Source organism: Bacillus rossius, chromosome 1 (assembly GCF_032445375.1).
Source record: "Bacillus rossius redtenbacheri isolate Brsri chromosome 1, Brsri_v3, whole genome shotgun sequence".
In the NCBI taxonomy this organism is placed as follows: Eukaryota; Metazoa; Arthropoda; class Insecta; order Phasmatodea; family Bacillidae; genus Bacillus; species Bacillus rossius.
In genome coordinates, this window is record NC_086330.1 from 305,362,481 (window position 1) to 305,369,151 (window position 6,671).

General features: G+C 37.1%; 1 protein-coding gene across 2 annotated transcripts in view; it reads right to left on the reverse strand.

The window, feature by feature from the left end:
- The window catches only part of LOC134527858 (piggyBac transposable element-derived protein 3-like), a 72,646-nt gene that overhangs the window by 19,249 nt on the left and 46,726 nt on the right, over nucleotides 1-6,671 (reverse strand). The window lies entirely within an intron of this gene.

Below are 6,671 nucleotides of genomic sequence, written 5' to 3' on the forward strand. Positions count from 1 at the left end.
TCTTAATTTTTGATGGTAGTTTGTCCCACATTTTTAGGCTAATACAATGTGAAATTACTTTTATGGTTACTTTTATGGGTACAGGCAATAAATAACTATAAACATTATAATCATTTAATGAAAAATACAGTACAATTTCAAGTTAATTTGTACGCAAAAAGATTATAAAAACATCTACGGTACTAGTCGCCATGCTTTGTTTATTTGCGCTCACGCCATAGATAAAGTATGCACGAAAGAAGACGTGAAACCTAGACTTGGGAGTTGGTAAACCAGGTCATTTCTCATGCTGAATTTTGCAGTACATGATCTCACCACTATGTTGCGAGCGCTGTAACAATTTTAGTAACCCAAAGTGTTGTATACGTTTTAACAATATTATTCTATGTAAACGAAATTGTTTATTTTCGTTAATAAACAAAGGCGGTAAATTGCGGGAACCTAAAATGGATAGTGTTGAAAGGGGAGGAACATCAAGCTCTTTTATAAAGAAAGGCTCTCGAACAGATCACGATGCAAATTTTAAGCTCATTGTGGTAAAATATGCAGAAGAAAACAACAACAGTGCTGCATCAAGACGTTTTGGCATATCCGAAGCAAACGTGCGACGGTGGCGGGGTTTGAAAGAGAAGTTGAGAAATGCCAACTCTACTCGTAAAGCTTTCAGTGGACCCACAAAAGGTCGTTTCGGTGACACTGAGAAAACTGTAGTCGAATTTGTTCGTGAGAAACGCAACAAGGGGGTTGCAATAACCACTGAAATCATCAAAATGAAGGCCCGAGAAATAGCAAACAGTCTCAAAATACCCAGGACACATTTCAAGGCTAGTACAGGTTGGTGCGTGCGAATGATGCACCATTCAGGACTAGCTTTACGACGTAGAACATCATTGGCACAGAGATTGCCCTCTGACTTCAATGAAAAATTGATTGAATTCCAGAGGTATGTGATTGGCTTAAGGAAACAGCATTCCTATCTTCTTGGTCACATTGGCAACACAGACCAAACACCAGTGTTCTTTGACATGCCCACAAATACAACTGTAGCAGACAAAGGTGCAAAATCAGTGTTGGTGAAGACAACAGGAAATGAAAAGAATAGAATTACTGTAATGCTAGCAGTGTTGGCAGATGGAAGAAAACTTCCTCCATATGTCATTTTACGCCGCAAAACTCTGCCAAAAGAAAAGCTACCAAAGGGACTCATCGTTAGATGCCAAGAAAAGGGATGGATGACGACTGAGTTAGTAATGGACTGGGTAAAGATTGTTTGGAATCATAGGCCAGGTGCTCTTTTGAGGCAACATGGTATGTTGTGCTAGATGCTTTTAGAGGCCACCTTACTCCACAAGTGAAGACTCTACTTGAAGATGGGCACACAGACCTCGTTGTTATACCTGGAGGTATGACCTCTCAGCTACAGGTGCTGGACGTTGTAGTAAACAAACCATTCAAAGACTGTTTGTGCAGACAGTATACAGAGTGGATGATGTCTGATGATAAGCCGTTGACACCAGCTGGTAAACTGAAGAAACCCTGACTTTGTTTGCTGGGAGAGTGGATACTGACAGCATGGAACAACATTTCATCGGATTCCATAGTAAAGGGTTTCCATAAGTGCTGCATATCCAACAATCTTGATGGATCTCAAGATGATATCTTATGGGAAAATCTTGAAGGAAGTGAAACTGATGCCAGTAGTGAAACAGATGAATATGAAAGTGACTCAGACTAAGTTAATATGTTCAAGACTTTGTAATGTATGTAAATAATTTTATTAAGTGGATCTTTCAAAACATAAAACAATGTAAGTACAGAAAATTATCTTTTTTATGTTATGAAAAATGTTTATTTATAGCTTGTTATATACCATTTTCTGGTTTATAAAGGTTAAAAAGTTGACCTCGTCTTGCATTTGAGTCGTCTTGCAATCGGGTAAATACGGTACTAACAACATCAGAACAAAATTTATGACTCTTTACAACGAAGAGGTGTACAATGATATATGTGACGTAAACCATGTCGCATCTAGCATCAAAAAATTTGTGAAATTGATTTTTGAGGTAGATACTGCACGGTGCATTAAGGGGTCTTTATGGGCATCTGTGTGTACTGATCTGTGGATGTATGCAAACCAAAAAAACACATTTTGAAGTTATACATTTCTTGTCGAAGAAACCAGAATGGATTGAAGAACCAAGTTGCAAAACTTCTCAGGGTATCTGAATCGGACGCCGGCGTGTCTACCCCATCAGATGGAAATGATGCTATGAATCAGGCACCGCACATTAACGATATCATGTTTCAGAGTTCTGATACGTGCAAAGGTAAACTTGTGGATCCTATTTCAAGCACGACTTGCCATCTTACCCCAAAGGCAAACAATAATATTGAGACAGGCATTTCATGTGAAACAAATTGCCTCCCTTATCAAGGAAAAGTGGGACATGAGAATGAAATTTCACTGAAAAGAGATTGCCTTGACACTCAGGAAACTAGAAACAAACAAAATAACAAACCAGTCAGTGCTGTTGCATTGCATGACACAAATCCCTTAAAAGTAGAACCTGCTGAAGAAATCAATGTGCTTGAATGTGAAAAGGTGATTGATTTAGAGTACATTTCCAGTGTCATGTCTGATACATGTGAAGATAAATTTGTGACTCTCATGTCATGTACATCAATTAACCCTACCCCCCTAATAACCAATGAAAATGATTCTTCATTGCATGAAGAATGCCTTACCACTCAAGGAAAAAGTAACAATGAAAAAAACAATCACAACAATGCTTCTGTGTTGTGTAACATGAAAACATTAACTGCAGTGTGTACTGAAGAAGTGTGTGGAAGAGACATCATCAGTTGTGAATTACTGGACAACGAAGTGGACGAGATGTTAGGTTTTCAGTGTCGTCGTAGTGTGTTGAAATCATTTCCTGTTTTGATTGGCAGACTGAGAGTGACTTCAATTTTGCTACCTGATCTTGAACCACAAGACAAAATGCACTGCTGTCTGAAAGATTCATTATTGAAACTGAACATTTCGTATGTTTACAAATTTTGTGGGTTCCAAAACAGAATTAAAGGTAACGCAGTTGATTATGCTCTTTGTGAAGACCCCGGATGTGCAAATAAGTACAGAATTGATATATGCAGTGACACTTCTGGAAAATATGTGCTGACAGTGAGATCACGCAAAACATAAGGAGTTCATGAAGATAAAAGAACATGGCAAGTACATGGTTGGCAAAGAAAAGTGTGGAGAGGAAAGCTCAAAGAAGAGCGCCCCACATCATTCTGGTATAAAACAAGATCAGACATTAATGAAGAAATATCTGCATCAGGAAATTTGCAACATATAAAAAGTTTAGATGTCATTAAGAAGATAAGGTGTGAAGGCCTTGCAAGTCATGATTTGGATAGAAATAACTTACAAGATTTGTTACAAGTATTTCTGCAGGAAAATGATAGCAGTCAAAAATAGATTCAACATATTTGTCTGCCATTGGGCGTGCTGATGTTTTCAGATGAACAGATAAATATCGTGAAACAATATTGAAGTGAAGTAGTTGTCATTTATCTGGATGCAACTGGTTCTGTCGTTAGGAATCCAGATGACTCGAACAGTACTATATATTACTATGCAGGTGTAATTAATATCAATGGAACAATTGTACCACTCGTGGAGTTTCTTTCTGCCAAACATACAGCTGCAGCTGTATGTTTCTTTCTGCCAAACATACAGCTGCAGCTATATGTAATTTTTTGCTAACATTCAAGCAATATGTAATGAAAAAAATTTCCACATGGCCTGTTGTTCGTAAAATTGTAACTGACTTGAGTTTTGCCCTAATGAAATCTGTTATGTTAGCGTAGAATGAACTGTCACTTCTTGGATATCTAAAAGTTACATTTCAAGCATGCAAAACAAACAACGAAGATGTCTTGTGTTCAATTGTGACATTGCATATTTGTTGCAGTCACTTTGTACACATCATAGCAAGAAGGCTCAAGAAGCACAATGCTTAAAAAAATTGTAGAGTTTTTGCTTTAAAAGCAATTTGTATGCTTCTTTGTTGTAACAGTCTTGAAAAACAGAAATACATTTTTACTCTCTTCGTCACCATCTTTGCCAGCAGTCATATCACAGATAATATTAATTATTCTTTACATTGCCTTCAAAGTGCACCTGAAAGTGTTGCAGCAGAAGAACACATTGAAGATTTGCTTACAAGAAATGTTGAAAAAGATGACAGGTGTGACGACGATATGAGTAGCAAGGGCAAACTGTATCAGCAGAGTCCGTTTTTTAAAGAGTTTTTTACTCTTTACAGTACTATTCAAGAGAAATGTAAAGTTAACAATGGTGGGCAAAAGAATGATTTCTATTTGCCTGGTCTGGTTGAAGATCTTGTGTACAGGTACATGCCCCTGGCTCCAATGTGGTCAATGATCCTTCCAAACTGTTCAGAAAGGTACAGTAATTCAAATGTTGAAAACTGGTTTTTTCAACTGAAGAGCAACATACTAGATGGCTCAACACATTTAAAGGCCGGCCACTTCATAAGAGCTGTGAAGGAGCGTATCGAAGCCATATGTAAGTTGTTACGTACAGAGATCCCGAAAGCTTTGCCAAAGAGAAGACTACGCACAGTCAGTGTCAAAAGAAAAAGGCTTCCAACAGGCTTTGAAGCAGAATTTTTAGATGTAGATGATCTGGATAATGTAAATGTTCAAGAAGTGTGGAAGAAAAAATCTAAGAAGCAGAGAACATTTGATCAGTCTATCAAGAGTGGTGTAATGCTTGAAACAACCGGACATACGGAAAGCTCTTTTGCAGACCCAAAATCATTGCGATACACTCCACAAATGGGAAAATCCATTCTCTTGTATGGCGGTAATACATTCATGGAGGAATATTTCAAGAGTTTGTTTGGAAAAGAGTGGCTGGTTAGTAGTGCCATAGATGCATGTGCTGCAATACTCCTGCATGAATTCAAAACAGTGGATGTGACTTACATACCAGCTGATTGGATGAGATCATTTCTATTGGATGGAGTGTTATACTCGGGTGCTGAAATAAACATAGTACTGTTAGCACTGCAACTAAATGCATAATTCCCCGGAATGTGGACAACAAACACTGGACACTTGTTACAGCTGATTTTGAAAATAAAATTTTCACCTTAATTCATCCACGGAAAAGAAAATATCATCGTAAAAAATAACAAAACACCTGCACAGCTTGCATTTGAAGAATTTGAAAGTTGGATGGAGCAAAGAAATAAATTTACATCTGATAAGATTTCAATGGATAACTGGGAAGTGCACGGAGACAACAATAACCTTGTACAGACAGATGGCCATTACTGTCGTGTGTATGTTGTTCACTTCATGCAAAAAGTAATCAAGAATGCACCACTGAATGAATATTTCAATGCTGCAAAATTCCGTGAAGAACTTGTAAAGAAAATATGGGATTTTTCACTATCTGATAACACAGTGAAGCTGACACTCTATCTCACCTCAAAAAAATAATATCCCCATCCGAAAGCAATGAACAATGGGCTGTTCAATGACACTGATTATTTCTGTGTAAATGATACGGAAGTTGTTGTTGCATTACTCCAGGACATTTGCTCTTCAACTTTCAGGGTGCGAGGTAATGATTATTACTCTTTCTTTGAAGAACGTCCGCTAATGCAAACTGCTGTGGATGCAGGTATTGCATTATTTATCAAAGACTGCAAAGAAAAAAACATTTCTCTTTACAATTTATTGGAATCTATACTGATATTTGAGGTGAATGTATGTATGAAAAGTACAGAAACATGGGATCATTTATACAAGTCGAAGTTGCAAAGCCTTCATAAAAAAGAAATCTTGATTATGCCTTATTGTGTCCGTAATGTTCACTGGGTGTTGCTGGTGGCAAACCTAAACACACGAGAAGTATGGCATTTGGATCCACTGTGTGGAAACGGAAGTGAATCTATTCTCAATAATTTCTTAAGTTTCCTCGAATACAGAAACACAGTGCTCAGGCAAAATAGAAACTAATGGGTGGTGTGTACAAAGTTGTGAAACGAATGTGCCCATTCAAAGAGATACTGTGAGTTGCAGAGTATTAGTGATTTTTTACGTGTCAGTTTTCTTAAAATGTAATAAATTTCGCATGGATTTCAACCCCACACAGTTTCGTAGTACAATCGTGAACAAACTTCTCCCAGCATCAGATAATGTTACAGATTTATGCCTGCACTGTGGAAAAGTAGAGAATAGACATCAACAGAAGTGGATTATGTGTGATAATTGCTGCAGGTGGCTTATTTTGATTATTGCCTGCAACCTTTGAGGAAATGAGTGAACAAAATTATAAATTCATTTGCAAACTATGCAAACGACAAAGCTTTAGACAGTGAAGAAATAAGTTGCACTTAGATGTTTAATTTTTAATATTAAATTTTAAATTTTAAAATAAGTCAAGTTAATGTATTCGAAAAAAAATAGAAAAAACAAAACACCCCACTCAGTGTTAGTCGTACGTTATGTTATCATATCATTTAGCACCGAAGTGAATCTGTGTTGCGTAAAGTTTCCTGCAAAGAGAATTCTATGACCACATGAAGTAATAGGCATTATTTAAAGAACACCTTATTTCAGTGTTCTGT